Source organism: Bos indicus x Bos taurus, chromosome 6 (genome assembly GCF_003369695.1).
Source record: "Bos indicus x Bos taurus breed Angus x Brahman F1 hybrid chromosome 6, Bos_hybrid_MaternalHap_v2.0, whole genome shotgun sequence".
NCBI lineage: Eukaryota > Metazoa > Chordata > Mammalia > Artiodactyla > Bovidae > Bos > Bos indicus x Bos taurus.
This window is the reverse complement of record NC_040081.1, coordinates 57920659-57938296: the sequence shown is the minus strand read 5'-3', so window position 1 is coordinate 57938296 and position 17638 is coordinate 57920659. Positions and strand designations below refer to the sequence as shown.

Sequence of the window (17638 nt, the reverse complement as noted above, 5' to 3'; positions counted from 1 at the left end):
TCCAAAACAAGAAACTGAAGATGAACCCCAAACAAATGGCTGTTACAAAATCAGGCAACTAATAATTAAAATAATGGAATATACACATATACATATACACCCATGAGCAAAGTGGAAACAGTCCACCAAAAATAAAGTACAGTAGATTGACCCAGCAAAAAAGGAAATCAAAAATTATATTCATCAATTAAGAACAAAACTAACTTAAGCACAAACTGGAGAACAAAACTAAAGCAAGGTGCCAAGTGGGGAATAAAGAAATAAAAACAAAACTAACAAATATGTTGAAAGGAAAGGAAAGAAAGAAAGAATATATATGCAGAGTTAAATAGAGGTAGATGAAGAAGATTTATAAACATTAAAGATTAATTGCAAGAAAAAGAACAGTAGGAAAGGCAAACAAAGGAATAAATGTAGAAACATATGATAGGTTTAAAACAATTAAAAATTAAAATTATGAAAAAGAGAAAAGAAAAAAAGGAAGAAGAAACAAAAAAGGAAAAAAAAAAAAAAGGAAAACTCCATAGAACTGCAAAAGCCCAACATAGAGGCAGAGGTTTATAATAACAATAGAAAGTGTAACTGAATATACACATATATGCCCACAATCAAAATCAAAACAGTCCAACAAAAATAAAGTACAATAGATTGACCTGGCAAACAAAGGAAACCAAAAATTATATCTATCAGAATAAAACTAATTAAAGCACAAACTGGAAAACAAAACTAAAGCAAGGTGCCAATTGGGGAATAAGGCAATGAAAATAAAACTAACAAATATGTTGAGAGGAAAGGAGAGAAAGAAAGAATAGATATGCAAAGTTAAATAGAGGTAGATAAAGAACATTTATATGTGTTAAAGATTAACTGCAAGGGGAAAAGAACAGTAGGAAAAGCACACAAAGGAATAAATATAGAAAAAATAATAATAGGTTTAAAAAATTAAAATTAAAAAAAGAGAAAAGAAAAAAAAAAAAAGAGAGAAAACTCCACAGAACTGCAAAAGCCCAAAGTAGAGGCAGAGATTTCTGACAACAATAAAAAATGTGACTGAGAAAAAAATAAAAGAGCTCACAGGCTTAATTGGATTTCTTAGTGCCAATAAAATTGACAACTACAACAGAGGGGAGAGAAAGGAAACAAATAAAAAAGAAAGAAAAATCCAAAAGAATCTACAGAACAAGTCAAAAATTAAGAATAATAAATGTTTTTCTTGAGTCACTGCTGTCAGAGTCCTTTCCCTCGCTGGAAGTCACAGTCCACCTTACCTCCCTAGGATGTCCTCCAACACTGTGCTGATCTCTGGACCTGCTGTGGGGAAGCTCAGATTCTAATCTGGTCCTACTCTTGTGTGTTCTTGCCTCCAATGTCCACAGCTATCAGAGCTAGTGTGTTTCTTTTGTGGGAGCTCTCAATGACCTTTCATATATTCCATTGACACAGAGTCTGCTTAGTTGATCATGTGGATTTAATCAGCAGCTTGTACAGCTGGTGGGAAGGTTTTGGGGCTTCTTCCTTAGCCATACTACCCCTGGGTTTCAATTGTGGCTTTATTTCCACCTCTACATGTGGGTTGTCCACTGGGGTTTAGTTTCTGAGGCTGCCCTGGAGGGCTTGGGTTTGCCCCTATGAGGGCCAGGTGTGAAGGTGGTGCAGCTGCTTGGGTCACAGGGGTTCTGGCAGCACCAGGTACTCAGGGGAATTGGTGGCTAGGGCAGTAGGAAATATAGTGCTCTAGAAGGGTATGGCAACCAGTATTGGCCAATACACTTCAGTATTCTTGCCTGGAGAACCCCCTCTCTGACAGAGAAGCCTGGCAGGCCACAGTCTACAGGGTTGCAAAGAGTCAGATGACCGAAGTGACCCTGCATGCATAGATGCAAGATTTTATTTTGCCTGTGGCAGCTCTGCCCCAGTGAGAGTTAAGTGTGAAGGTGGCTTGGCTGCTTGGCTTGTGGGGATCCTGGCAGCACCAAGTGTGCAGAGACAGGGACTGCCTCCGACACAAGAGTTATGGCCCTCAGTTCAGTTCAGTTCAGTTGCTCAGTCGTGTCTGACTCTTTGTGACCCCATGGACTGCAGCACACCAGACCTCCCGTCCATCATCAACTCCCGGAGTTCACTCAAACTCATATCCATTGAGTCAGTGATGCCACCCAACTATCTCATCCTCTGTCGTCCCCTTCTCTTTCTGCCTTCAATCTTTCCCAGCATCAGGGTCTTTTCAAATGAATCATTTCTTCACATCAGGTGGCCAAAGTATTGGAGTTTCAGCTTCAGCTTCAGCATCAGTCCTTCCAATGAATATTCTGGACTGATTTCTTTTAGGATGGACTGGTTGGATCTCCTTGCAGTCCAAGGGACTCCTAAGAGTCTTCTCCAACACCACAGTTCAAAAGCATCAATTCTTTGGTGCTCAGCTTTCTTTATAGTCCAACTCTCACATCCATACATGACTACTGGAAAATACATAAATTTGACTAGATGGACATTTGTTGGCAAAGTAATGTCTCTGCTTTTTAATATGCTGTCTAGGTTAGTCATAGCTTTTCTTCCAAGGAGCAAGTGTCTTTTAATTTCATGGCTGCAGTCACCATTGCAGTGATTTTGGAGCCCCCAAAAATAAAGTCTTTCACCATCAGAGTCTTTTTTGAGCCTCTTGTAGCTGGCAATCAGAAGGCCTCTTTGACCAGGCATTCTCTGTAGGTCCGCCCATTCAGGCACTTAGAGGGCTCCGTTGCCTGGGGTCCTTCTCTGTTGTTCGACTTGTCAGTCACATAGAGGGGCCCCCTGGCTGGGATTCTACTCTGTAAATCAGTGCATCAGGCACTGAAAGGAGCACCCTGGGTGTAGTCCTACTCGGTAGTTCAGTGCGTCAGGCATTTGATGGGCCAGTTGCTTTATTGTTCAGCTGCCGATGCTGGTGTGTGGGTAGAGAGAGACTATGGTAATGGCTTCACCTGCTACGTGTGACTCAGCAGTATCGCCTTGCTTCCATGGCTGCCTAGCTTGCCTCCACCAGCATTTCCCACCACGATCTCCTCCTTCACATCCCCCCAGTCTGTCTCTCCACAGTCAACATCAGCTCTTGCCCTGGGATTGCTCCACAATCCCTGAACTCCAGGCCCAGCCACTGTGCCTTCCAGGAGACCAGCGTTCCTGTTTGGGGTATGTATGGTTCAGAGGTTAAAGCGTCTGCCTGGAATGCAGGAGACCCGGGTTCAATCCCAAGGTTGGGAAGATTCCCTGGAGAAGGAAATGGCAACCCACTCTAGTACTCTTGCCTGGAGAATCCCATGGAGGGAGGAGCCTGGTAGGCTACAGTCCAAGGGGTAGCAAAGAGTCGGACACGACTGAGCGACTTCACAACAAGACATGACGACATGGCTGCAGCAAGGACTGTCTGATTCTCATTTCATTTATGCTGCCACAGATCAGCTGTTTCACTCTCAGCCTTAAATGGTTCTCCTCTGACCCAGACAATTGTTCTGCTGTGGGGATCGGACCCCTGCTTCAGTTGCCCCACCCGCTGAGGACAGGTCCAGTCCTACTAACACTCCTGTTTTTCCTCCTCGTTCCTTTGTCCTACCAAGTTTTGCGTGGTTTTTATATATTCTTTTCCACTGATCAGGTACTCCTTCCACCTTAGCTGGTGTTTTGCATGCACTCCTGTGTCTGAAGGTGTATTCTTGATATATCCATGGAGAGAGATGTACTCCACGTCCACCTACTCTTCTGCCATCTTGTTCTCCCACTCCAGTGTTCTTGCCTGGAAAATCTCATGGACAGAGGAGCCTGGCAAGTTACAGTCCATGGGGTTGCAAAAGAGTGAACATGACTTAGCAGCTAAACAACAACAAACAACTAACTTTAAGCCATAAAGTGTAATAATTTGATTTACGTGTATTGTAAATAAAGGAGGTCTTAACATGGCCCTTGCTGGGGATTTACTGCCCCAGATGTCAGCTCAGAAGCCCAGGTCTCATTCACTCACCCTATAGATGGACTTTCTCCAAGAAGTGGCCATTGTGGAAGATGTCATGGGCCAAATATTTACATCCCCCTCAAGTTCATAAGCTGAAATTCTAATGATCAGGGTGATGCTATTAGGAGATTGGGCTCTGGAAGGTGATCAGGTCATGAGGATGGAGTCCTCATGACTGGGATTAATGTCCTTTTAAAAGAGACCTCAGGGAGCCCCCTCAACCCTTCCACCATATGAGGACATGGTGGGAAAGTGTCACCCATGAACCAGGAAGTGAATCCTACCAGACAGGACCTGCCAGCATCTTGCTCTTCTTGGACTTTCCAGTCTCCAGAACTGTGAGAAATACATTTCTGTTGTTTATAAATTATTCAGTTTATGGCATTTTGTTATAGCAGCCTGAATGAACCAAGACAGAGTAGTTACTCTGTGTTTGGTGACTGGCTGTCTAAGTATTAAATATGAGAATCCTAAAGGAATAGAAATATTTAACCGAATAAAAGAGATAAAACGTCTGTAAATTAATAAGTAAATTATAAGGCAAAAGAGAAACTAAGAAAGTACTTGCAGTACACATTTTTTTGGTGCTGCCAACTCTAGCTGAGCATTAATGCCACAGGCCATTTCTCTTTCCTTCTGCGGTTTGTTAACTTACTCAGGCCGGCAGATACAAACAACTCTCTCTGTGAGGTGACAGAGATCTATTAGCCTGTGGGTCATCTTTTCTACTTCGTCTGAACAACTAATCCCCCAAATCGGTCTGGTTCTAAGACTGAGGGGGAAGTTAAATATTTCATTTTTGAACTTTTAATTGTCATTTCTATATGGTATCTCCAAAGGGAACTCTTAGATATTTTGAGGTGAACTTTGAAAACTTAAAGTTGTTTTCTGATGTTTGGTCTTCTTGGGATATAACTCAGAACACCACTGAATGATGATGTCATCTCTGAGCCCCTGGCTCTGAGTCATATAGGATTGGAAGGGTCATGATACCGCCATGCAAAAATGAATGCTTCTGTGTAAGAAATACATTTAAGTTTAAGTGAGCTCAGTTCAGAGAAAACTCCCACATTTCCTGCTTCTCTTGGTACTATCTTCTATCCTGTGAGACTTAAGTAAAGTACCTGGGTTTTAAACCAGCAGCACCATTTCCCAGCTATGATTTCCTTTGTGACCCGGTAAACTCCCTAACTTATACATCTACTTCATAAAATTAAAAATACTTATTAATATCAAACAATAGAAGCCATTGTTTTTCTTTTGAATGCACTTGACCTTGTAACCTCATCCATAATATCACAGACCTTGAACAACTTTGGAAAATAAGCTGTGAATGGGATGTTGGAAACACTGTTTTAAGGAAAGATAGAAGTAGAATATATACTCACAGAGATAATCCCACTAGTAGGGATTGTCTATTGGGGTATTCTTAAAACACAGATATTTTAGAGATACAAGACAAGAAAATTCATGGACAAGCAGGGGAAATCATCACTTCTTTTTTACAGATAAGGTAGGGCTAATTCATGTTGGAACTCTTGGGAGGATCCCCTTTGGTTATGGGGACCCTAGTGTCAGCATTCAAGAAGATACCTGAGAAGGGGAAAGGAGAATAAATCACAAAGGGGAAAAGAAAACCATCATTCTAATCATCTTGTTGCATAATAAGCCACATGAGAAGTTCGTGACATAGCACATCGATTCATTATTCTTTCTCATGATCCTTTGGGTTGACATGGCTGGAAGAGCTAGGGGCAGTGGGGCATTGCTATCCATGTGACCTCTCTACATGACAGGATGAACTTCCTCATAGCCTGGTAATCTCAGGCTAGCCTGATTTTTTTTTTTTTTTTACATTTTTTTTTTTTTTTTTGCAGGTGGGTTCTTTACCACTAGTGTGCTACGTGGGAAGCCCATCTTCAGTATAACTAATCCTAATTTTTTTATAGGCTTATATAATGTGTTCTCCAAGAGGCCAAGGTAGAAGTTGTCAGTCCTGTTGAAGACTGGCCCAAACCAGCATAGTATCTCTCTGCCATTCTGTGTTGGTCAATGGCTAGTCACAGGTCGGCCTAGACTTAAGAGGAGGGGAATTTAATCCCACTTGGATGGAAATAGTGTCAAAGAATTTGTTACCATATTTAATCCACCACCACCATCAAGATAATCTTGAAGGATGAAAGAAGAACCAAATTAGAGCCTGAAGGAACTAAGTAGAAAGGATGGCTTTTCCCTCCCACCTACTGAGCATGAGGGTATGTAGTTGTGATTTTGATAATAGGGGAGGGAGATAAGAAATTTGAAGATGTTTCAGAGAGATGAGGACCCCACAGCAATGATTTAAATGTTGAAAAGTGAGATCTGTAAAAGGGATTAAATGACATCAGATTGATTTGGCCTCAAGCAGGGAAGACTGAGGAGTAACTGAATAATCGTCTTCAAATATATGAGGGTTATTACAAAAAAGATGCATGAACACTGAAAGTTGAGCAAAATGGGACTGGGCTGAAAACACTAATGATTTCCCCACCAAGAAATGGGTATCTTTGGGACCTGGAAGAAAATCTGCTTTCTGAAGCCATTTAAGGAGAACACATTATATAAACCTGTAAAAAAAATGAGGATTAGTTATACTGAAGATGGGCTTCCCACATAGCACTAGTGGTAAAAAAAACCCGCCTGCCAATGCAGGAGACATAAGAGATGTGGGTTCCATCCCTGGGTCAGGAAGATCCCCTGGAGAAGGGCATGGCAACCCACTCCAGTATTGTTTCCTGGAGATTCCTATGGACAGAGGAGCCTGGCAGGTTACAATCCAAGGGTCACAAAGAATCAGATACAACTGAAGTGACTTGGCATGCATGCACACATGCACACATGCATACTGAAGACAGGAATATTAGACCAGACCTTTTTTTTTCTTCGTAGAAGAGCTATTTTTTCAAGAGAAACCTTGCATGAAACAGATGAATGAAAAGTGATGCTGTTTGTGTTAAGCCAATGGTATGGCCCTAGTGACATTTACTCTCTTCCCAACACTTAATATCCCAGGTGGCCCAAAGGTCACCATATGAGACACAAGGACTCTGTTAAAATTTGTTTGAAAATAACTAAAACCAATAAAGAGCTTTCTAACTTTCTACAGAAAGTTATGGGTGCTTGGAGATCTTTTTTAATGGCAGTTCAGCCTTGAGGATTTTGTGAAAGTGCCGTATTCTTTCCTTGGTTCATTTTTTGTTTGTTTTGTTTTGACTGTGCTGGGTCTTCGTTGCTTCATGGGCTTTTCTCCAGTTGAGGTGAGTGGGAGGCTACTCTCTGGTTGCAGTGCATGGGCTACTCATTGCAGTGGCTTCTCCTGTGGAGCACAGGCTCTAGAATACAAGCTTAATAGCTGTGGAGCATGGGCCTAGTTGCTCCTCAGCATATTTGATCTTCCGAGATAGGGACTAAACCCATGTCTCCTGCAGTGGCCAGGCAGTTTCTTTACCGCTGAGCCACCAGGGAAGCCCCTCTTGCTTTAAATTTGTGAGGCAGTGTTATTTCTGAGCTTAAGTCCTATCCTTCTGGGTATTGCCAAATGGCGCTCTTGTATCCACTCTCTTAGTAGCATATTTGTTACTAAGTGTACCAATGTATAAGGGGAAAAACAGTTGAAACTTTTAATTTTTTTGTAAATTTATTTAATTTGCTTAAATAAAGTTCCAGGAAATGAAATTAGCAGTTTTACTTCATTAACTTAATGAAATTAAGTGTTTATTTTATTAACTCTTTAAAAAAAATTCTTTACAAAAAGGAGAACATCTTATAACCACCAAGATTGTCATCCTAATGTTACTTCATAAATAATCATTTACTTTGGGATTCTCTCTATACAAAAAGAACAAAATGTATTCTGGCACCTCTTTAACACACATGTATTATTATGGCTTAATAATTTATAAAGTTTACATGAAATTTTTAAATATATGAAGATTTCATGGTTGACAACTTCTAGCTTCATGATGGTGAACTGATCACCTGCCCTTCATACCAAGGCCATGTAATTGGTAAAAATATTATTAAAATGCACACAGCTGCAGTAAAAATCAAGCACAGTCTTCAATTTAGGATGATTCGACTTATGATTTTTTTTACTTTGGTATGGTGTTGAAGTGATAATGCATTCAACAGAAATCGTACTTTGAATTTTGATCTTTTCCTGGGTGATAGGTGGTACAATCTTATTTCATGATGCTGGGCAGGGCAGCAAGTCACAGCTCTGAGTCAGCCACGCCATTACGAGGGTAAACAACCAACACGCTGCTTATGACATTTCTATACCCAGATCACCATTCTGTTTTTCACTGTCAGTACGGTATTCAATAAATTACAGGAGATATTTAACACTTCACTATAAAACAGACTTTGTGTTAGATGATTTTGCCCAATTAGAATAAAAGAAGTGTTCTGAGCACTGAAGTGCTCTGAGATTAAGATTGGCTACGCTAAGATAAGATGTTCTGTAGGTTAGTTTTATTAACTGCAACATCACACACAACTTAGTGACTGAACAGCAGGAACAATATAACAATAGTTTTAACTTACGATGGGCTTATTGGGATATAATCTCATCATAAACTGAGGAAGATCTATACAGTGAGATTGTATTTTAAAATATACCTACATTTTATACAAGAAATATCTTAAAGAAAAATAACACAGAACAGTTGAAAATACAGGAATGCAGTGGCTATTATGGAAAACAACAGGAAGATTTTTCAAAAAATTAAAAATAGCACTACCATATGATCTAATGCTTTCATTCCTTGTGATATCATCAGAAGAAAACAAAAAACTATAGAAAAACTATAACTACCCCTATGTTCACTGTCGGAGAAGGCAATGGCAACCCACTCCAGTATTCTTGCCTGGAGAATCCCAGGGGCAGAGGAGCCTGTTGGGCTGCCGTCTATGGGGTCGCACAGAGTCGGACACAATTGATGCGATGCAGCAGCAGCAGCATGTTCACTGTAGCATTATTTACAATAGCCAAAATATGAAAGCAACGTAAGTGCCCATTAGTAGATGAATGGATAAGGAAAACCTGGTATATACATATATAGTGGAATATTACTTGCCATGAAAAAGAATGAAACGTTGCCATTTCTGACAACATGAGTGGAACTAGAGAGTGTTATGCTAAGTGAAATAAGTCAGATACAGAGAGACAAATAATGTATTGTTTTACTTACATGTGGAATAAAAAAGAACAAATGAAAAACATAACAAAATATAAATATAATTACAGATACAGAGAACAGGTGGTTGCCACAGAAGAGGCAGTTGGAGGGAGGGAAGAAAGAGTGAGAGAGATTCAGTATCAGTTCAGTCACTCAGTTGTATCTAACTTTTTGCAGCCCCATGGACTCCAGTACACAGTACACCAGGCCTCCCTGTCCATCACCAACTCCTGGAGCTTGCTCAAACTCATGTCCATTGAGTCGGTGATGACATCCAACCATCTCATCCTCTGTTGTCCCCTTCTCCTCCTGCCTTCAATCTTGCCCAGCATCAGGGTCTTTTCAGATGAGTCAGTTTTTAGCATCAGGTGGCCAGAGTATTGGAGTTTCAGCTTTAGCATCAGTCCTCCCAATGAATATTCAGGACTGATTTCCTTTAGGATTGCCTGGTTGGATCTCCTTGCAGGCCAAGGGTCTCTCAAGAGTCTTCTACAACACAACAGGTCAAAAGCATCAATTCTTCAATGCTCAGCTTTCTTTATAGTCCAACTCTCACATCCGTGCATGACTACGTCTAGCTTTGACTAGATGGTCCTTTGCTGGCAAAGTAATGACTCTGCTTTTTAATATACTCTCTAGGTTGGTTATAGATTTTTCTGCCAAGGAGCAAGTGTCTTTTAATTTCAGCATCTGCAGTGATTTTCGAGTCCCCCAAAACAAAGTCTGTTACTGTTTCCATTGTTTCCCCATCTGTTTGCCATGAAATGATGGGACCAGATGCCATGATCTTAGTTTTCTGAATGTTGAGCTTTAAGCCAACTTTTTCACTCTCCTCTTTCATGTTCATCAAGAGGCTCTTTAGTTCCTCTTCACTTTCTGCCATAAGGGTGGTGTCATCTGCATATCTGAGGTTATTGATATTTCTCACTGCAGTCTTGATTCCAGCTTGTGCTTCATCCAGCCCAGCGTTTCTCATGATGTACTCTGCATAGAAGTTAAATAATCAGGTACATAAAAGGGTGCAAATAAGTTAAATAAGCAAAGTACAGCTTTGACATACTCTTTCTCAATTTGAAACCAGTCTGTTGTTCCATGTAAGCTTCTAACTGTTGCTCCTTGACCTGCATACAGATTTCTCAGGTGGAAGGTAAGGCAGTCTGGTATTCCCATCTCTTGAAGAATTGTGCATAGTTTGTTGTGTCCACATAGTCAAAGGCTTTGGCATAGTCAATAAAGCAGTAGATGTTTTTCTGGAACTCTCTTGCTTTTTTGATGATTCAACCGATGTTGGCAATTGGATCTCTGGTTCTCCATCTTTTCTAAATCCAGCTTGAACATCTGGAAGTTCATGGTTCACGTACTGTTGAAGCCTGGCTTGAAGAATTTTGAGCATTACTTTGCTAGAGTGTGAGATGAGTGCAATTGTGCGGTAGTCAGCATTCTTTGGCAGTTTGAGATCATAGATGTTCACTAATCTTATTGTGATGACCACTTCATGACATACGTGACTCAAATAATTATGCTGTACACCTTAAACTTATATAGTGCTGAATGTCAGTTATATCTCAATGAAGCTGGAAGAAAAAGAGGTAATCATAAAGCTAAAAAACACAGGAATTAAAGGAAAGTTTACAAAGTACATGCTAACAAAAGAGACTAAGCAATATTGGTGGTCGTTTAGTCACTAAGGGAGAAGGCAATGGCACCCCACTCCAGTGTTCTTGCCTGGAGAATCCCATGGACGGAGTAGCCTGGTAGGCTGCAGTCCATGGGGTCGCAAAGAGTCGGACACAACTGAAGTGACTTAGCAGTAGCAGTTAGTCACTAAGTCATGTCCGATTCTTGAGACCCCATAGACTGTAGCCTGCCAGGCTCCTCTGTCCATGGGATTTTCCAGGCAAGAATACTGGAGTGATTTGCCATTTCCTTCTCCAGGAGATCTTCCCATCCCAGGAATTTAACCCAGGTCTTCTGCATTGCAGGCAGATTCTTTACCAACTAAGCTACAAGGGAAGCAGTCAGACAAAATGTAATTCAAAGTGAAAAGACACTATCAGACAAAAAAGAATTCAAGGATGAAAAAACGTACTTCATGTTAAGGAGAGTAACAAGTCACTGAAAATATATAGCATCGTGTGCTTTTAATGCACCTGGTAATGTAGCTTTGACAAACAGACAGATTTGAGGACATAGGTCATAGCATTGCTGATGGTTATAAAACATAAATTAAAACAAAATTGAAAAGAACCTAAAAGCCCATCACCTCATGATTGGCTAAGTATGCTGTGGAATATTAACACTTGGAAGTATTTTGTAACAGAGAATGAGGTCAGTCAATGTGCTAACATAGCTGGCTCTCTAAAAGATATTGTTGTCTGAGAAAGCAACTTTGCAGAAAGATGTGTACAATAATATAAAACCACTTATGTTAACACACACACAACGTTGCTATGTATTTACTTTGGATACAGAAGTCTTTATGTAAATATATAAGAAAAAAATCAGAAAACAACAGGTACAAAAGACATAACTGTGGTAACTTCTGGGGAGGGGAAAAGAAGTAGACTTGGACTGGGATGCTTAATCAGAAGGGAGTCACGATTTTATTTGGAATGCTTCCAAAGAGAAATTAATTTTATTATTCCTCATGTTATGAAAATTTTAAAAAAGATTCCATGATTTCAGAATGTTTTGAAAGCCCTGTACTAGTTGATGTGTCAAATTGGATGCCTTTGGATGCAAATACCACAAAACCTAATCTAAACGATAAAGCTTGAAAAGTAGTGCAGCTTATATTATTTTGTGTAACAAGATGTTCTATAGAGGGTTCAGTTCAGTTCAGTTCAGTCGCTCAGTCGTGTCCGACTCTTTGAGACCCCATGAATCGCAGCACGCCAGGCCTCCCTGTCCATCACCAACTCCTGGAGTTCACCCAGACTCATGTCCATCGAGTCAGTGATGCCATCCAGCCATCTCATCCTCTGTCGTCCCCTTCTCCTCCTGACCCAATCCCTCCCAGCATCAGAGTCTTTTCCAATGAGTCAACTCTTCACATGAGGTGGCCAAAGTACTGGAGTTTCAGCTTTAGCATCAGTCCTTCCAAAGAAATCCCAGGGCTGATCGCCTTCAGAATGGACTGGTTGGATCCCCTTGCAGTCCAATTGAGTACAAAGTTCACCTGTGTCATGGAGGACCCAGATTCTATTAATTTGCTTCAACACATTTTGAAGAAATTTACTTCAAATTCTCTTTGCATCTCTTGAGAATGCTTAATCCTCAGGCTCAAAGCAAGATCATGCCAGCAGTTTCAAGCAACAACATTCATAATAAAATAATAATAAACAACAGTTATATAGTGTTTTCTGCATACAAGTGTTTTACATATGTTAATCCATTTTTTGTTCTCACAACTCTTTTTGCTGATGAGAAAACAGAGGCACTGAAATGTGCAGGATGTTACATAATTATAAGTGGTAGATTCAAATCCAGTCAGTCTGGCACAAGAATATGTGCAATTAATCTCTGTACTTTATATGTTTTCCCTGTGACTTTTTTTTCTTTCTTGTCTTTCCTTGTAGTTTTCTCTAAGAAGAAAGGAAACTTTCCCCAGAAAGACAGCAGACAATTCAACATCTCATTGCAGATGCCCACTCCTGAACCAATAAATTACCCTCAGCACAAACAGACCACCCCTGGAATAGACGGTGGGGTCACCTGCCCCCAGGGACATTGCTGTATGGGTAAGTGCAGGCACATGAACCAAATCTGGGCCCTCTTTGGACAGAAAAGGGAGCTGAGGGGGCTGACGCTGAAAAGATAACCAGCAGTCTCCAGGGAAGGTAACTTCTATTGGTCCTTTGTAGCTCAATGACTCATTCATTTGAATGAATGTTATGTTGGGCACACAAGTGAAAATTTCCAGGAAGAATATATGATTTGAATCTTGAGGAGGAGAATCTAGGCTAGAGATAGAGATCTGAGTATTGCCAATGCATAGGTAATAATTAAGTCAATAGGATGGAGAGAATTCCCACAGAAGATAGTCTAGAGTTTTGAGAGAAGAGGGTCTAATATGATAAGATTTAGTGTTTGCTAAGATTTACTGTTTACTTCTTCTATGTTATTAGATTAAAAGTAGTATGATTAAAAAAAAGCTTTAACTGCATCTAGTATATTAATTGCTATTAATAAAATACCCACTCATTTGTTCATTCATTTAATTTGTTTATTAGTGTATTTACTTTATTCTAAACATCATAAATAATTTTGTTCTTCACAAATCCAAGATGTTGAAGGGTCCAATAATCACATTTTCATAAAAGTAACCTAAAGCTAAATACAAAGCTAGATCCCTAGCTAAATACAAAGGATGAAGTAATATTGCAGCAGAGATGACAACAGAGTTGTATTTGGTACATGTAGCCTATCAACTTTTCCGTAGATGTTTCCTGTACTCATCCATCTTGAAGAGATAACTCCTCAGTGGGTGTTAGTTGGGCTAATCTATGGGAATACCAGACCACCTGACCTGCCTTTTGAGAAATTTGTATGCAGGTCAGGAAGCAACAGTTAGAACTGGACATGGAACAACACACTGGTTCCAAATAGGAAAAGGAGTATGTCAAGGCTGTATATTGTCACCCTGCTTATCTAACTTATATGCAGAGTACATCATGAGAAACCCTGGGCTGGAAGAAGCACAAGCTGGAATCAAGATTGCCAGGAGAAATATCAATAAGCTCAGATATGCAGATGACACCACCCTTATGGCAGAAAGTGAAGAGGAACTAAAAAGCCTCTTGATGAAGGTGAAAGAGGAGAGTGAAAAAGTTGGCTTAAAACTCAGCATTCAGGAAACTAAGATCATGGCATCTGGTCCCATCACTTCATGGGAAATAGATGGGGAAACAATGGAAACAGTGTCAGACTTTATTTTTGGGGGCTCCAAAATCACTGCAGATGGTGATTGCAGCCATGAAATTAAAAGACGCTTACTCCTTGGAAGGAAATTTATGACCAACCTAGATAGCATATTCAAAAGCAGAGACATTATTTTGCCAACAAAGGTCCATCTAGTCAAGGCTATGGTTTTTCCTGACTGGTCATGTTTGGATGTGAGAGTTGGACTGTGAAGAAAGCTGAGCGCCGAAGAATTGATGCTTTTGAACTGTGGTGTTGGAGAAGACTCTTGAGCGTCCCTTGGACTGCAAGGAGATCCAATCAGTCCATTCTGAAGGAGATCAGCCCTGGGATTTCTTTGGAAGGAATGATGCTAAAGCTGAAACTCCAGTACTTTGGCCACCTCATGCGAAGAGTTGACTCATTGGAAAAGACTCTGATGCTGGGAGGGATTGGGAGCAGGAGGAGAAGGGGACGACAGAGGATAAGATGGCTGGATGGCATCACTGACTCGACGGATGTGAGTCTGAATGAATTCCGGGAGTTGGTGATGGACAGGGAGGCCTGGCGTGCTGCGATTCATGGGGTCTCAAAGAGTCGGACACGACTGAGCAACTGAACTGAACTGAACTGAACAAGCCCCATAGCTCAGTGGTTTAATCCAATAATGGTTTATTTCTGGTTTACACTGTAGTCCAGCTCAGTATGGCAGGGATCAGTTCCTTCCATTCAGCAGCTCCACTAAGACCTTGAGCCCCAAAGTCTGCCCCTGGATCCTCATCATTTGGCTAGGAAATGACAAAAAAGAGAAAGAGCATAGAGAATTGCATAGGAGGTCTTATGGGCCAAGCCTTGGTGTGGTAGATACCACTTCTGATCCACATTCTGTTGACTGGGGCTCAGTCACATGATCACAGTGAGTGCAAGGAAGTTTGGGAAATTTAGTTTGTAGCCATGCACCAGGAAGAAGAGGAAAATGGGGTTGGTGGGTACCTGGTTAGTCTCTGACATACAATGGATTGAGTGAAACACTTTTTACCATGTTAAAATGTAATGTTTTTGTTTATTTGGTATTTTTACTGTTTCTCTGCAATATCTTATACTCATTTATGACATCTTTCTTATGTTGTATTCTTCCTTCCTGATTATAGATTGATCATTATTCATATTTCATGCTTTTAATTATTTGGAGTCCTCCCAGTTTTGCTTTTGTAGTCTCTGGGTATTTTCTTCTTTTTTCAGTTTTCTGCCTTTCATATTTTGGACTTGCATTTCAGTCAGAATGCATTTATCTTTCTTCCAGTGCTTCAGTGACATTTTTTTCTGTTTCCTATAGTTTTTACGTATGGATCAGTTATTTCATGAATCATAAAACTTTTAAACCTTGCAGTAAATGGACATTCAAAATACATTATTTGATTAATTAAATAAAACCTCAGACATGCACTCAACTCTTAGAAACACCGTAATGTACTACACTGAGTTCAAAGCAGATAAATTGTATTTAACATTATGAATTGTGGAAATTATAAGCTTGATTTTGAAAAGATTAAATAAATGCTCAGGAACACAATCACTCTTGAGAAACAAGCATTACATACCCATCAACTGGCACTGTTAGCATTTAAAAATTAACCAACATGGTTTTCATGTAATCCTGGCAAGATCAGGTAAAAACCACACCCAGCTGAACCTCGGAGAAACATCCTTGAGCAATTCAAATATATTGATATTATTTTTTCCATTGCTGTCATTACTGTCAAGATCAATGAGGTGCTTAGGGACAGATAAAGCCATAGCTGTTGCAACTAATTGTACCCTTATAGCCTCAAGAAACAAGCCCCAGCAGTGGAGACCAGCATAGTCCCAGGGAGTGACAAGTCCTAACAAGGGCACCTTGGCAGAGCACTCTCTGGGTCCCTCCCTGAAGACAAATCAGTAGCTTGATTAGGTGGGGCTGGGGCCAAGCCTCCCTGGGGTGGGGCTGGGGCTGGGCTTGGGCTGGGCCTGGGCCTGGGTGGTGGCAGTCTCTTAAGTGCTGGCTTTCATTGGCTTGGCCACACTCCACTCTATTACTCTACCTAGGTGACTCGACTCAAAGCCAGGTGAAGCAGTTTGGGAACCACAAACAGGGCACCTGGTAATTAGCTACCATTTTATACGAGTGAGTTGTAGGGTCATCAGTCCCCATTTTACAGGCCTGTGTGAGTTCGTGCTGTTACTTCAGTCATGTCCAGCTCTTTGCGACCCTGTGGACTATAGCCCACCAGACTCCTCTGTTCATGGGATTCTCCAGACAAGAATACTGGAGTGGGTTGCCAAGCCCTCCTCCAGGGGATCTTCCTGAGCCAGGGATCAAACCCGCATCTCTTATGTTGGCAGGTGGGTTCTTTACCCACTGAACCTCCTGGGAAGTCCTTTAGCAGACCTGTTGGCTCAGTATCAGAACAGCAGGGAGCGGTGGCTGCAGCTCTTCATAGCAGAGCAAGCATGGCAATGTTAGATTTCACTGAAAATTGTGACCCTCATTTGCCCAGTACTTGATCAACATTTGACTACTCACATCATGTCACACAAATGATGTGTAGTATATCTTAGGTTTTTTTTTTTTAATTTGTTTAAATGATTTGTTTTATGATTTGCTCTGAAGCCAGAATTAGATTCTTAAGTGCTGTATGAAGAGTTCTAAGAAGAATTAAGTCTAACCTGGCTATTTCATTATCTGCTAGATCTAAGTATGTCTTCCTCATATTGTTCTCATCTCAGAGAAATAATTATTTAGCAATTCCAGGAGGTGTTTGTGGAAAAGCAAGGTTTTGGGGGTGGGGATCCTGTGCCAAACAAGTGCCCAAAATGAAAAAGAAGAGTTCATCATTTTATCACCTGTCTCTTGGAAAATATAAACCTTGTTTTCATGTAGCCAGATTTCCTGGAGGCAAATAGGAAACCGGGAAAATCAGATGGAGATGTTAGCAAACAGTTTAACCCTGTGTACCAATCCCTGGGGGAGGGGAGAGTGGGAAGGAGGGAGAGGGGAGGGGGAAATGGGGAGAGGGGAGGGGATTACCCTCATGTGCAAGGTGCTTGATCTAGAACAGTGTTTCTTTATGCCATTTCTTTGTAGATGGAGTCTGCCAGCTTGGACTCCTGACTACACAACACAGTCATTCAGCTCCCATTAAACAGGTCATTGCTAAAATGAGCAAAAATAGACATTATTCTGGGTTGAAAAGGGAGAAGAGTTGGAAAATTGAGATTGGTCTTATGGAACTTCAGCCACTTGGAAAGCTCAGTGCCAACTCAAAAAGTGTCTTTAAGCAAAATGACGTGAATATGGATGTAAGTCAAGAAGGGCCCAGGATCATGCATCTGCCTTTAAAGGTAAAGTTACAATGTAAGTGACCCAACTTGGTAGAACAACATTCAGAGATGGGGGGCACACCAGAAGGTTAAGTGATTGAGTGGGATATGCAGTAGCTATGGTTGGGCTGCTTTGGGAAATTCTGAGCTTTTTCTTCTGGGGGCTGAGGGTGGG

The 17638-nt window shown here is 40.8% G+C and overlaps 1 long non-coding RNA gene across 1 annotated transcript in view; it reads left to right on the top strand.

Annotated features, from left to right (window-relative positions):
* The window catches only part of LOC113894208, a 234109-nt gene that overhangs the window by 66736 nt on the left and 149735 nt on the right, over positions 1-17638 (top strand). Inside the window, exon 2 of the long non-coding RNA XR_003511515.1 lies at positions 12783-12944. This is a non-coding gene — a long non-coding RNA (uncharacterized LOC113894208). The remainder of the gene's footprint in view (positions 1-12782; positions 12945-17638) is intronic.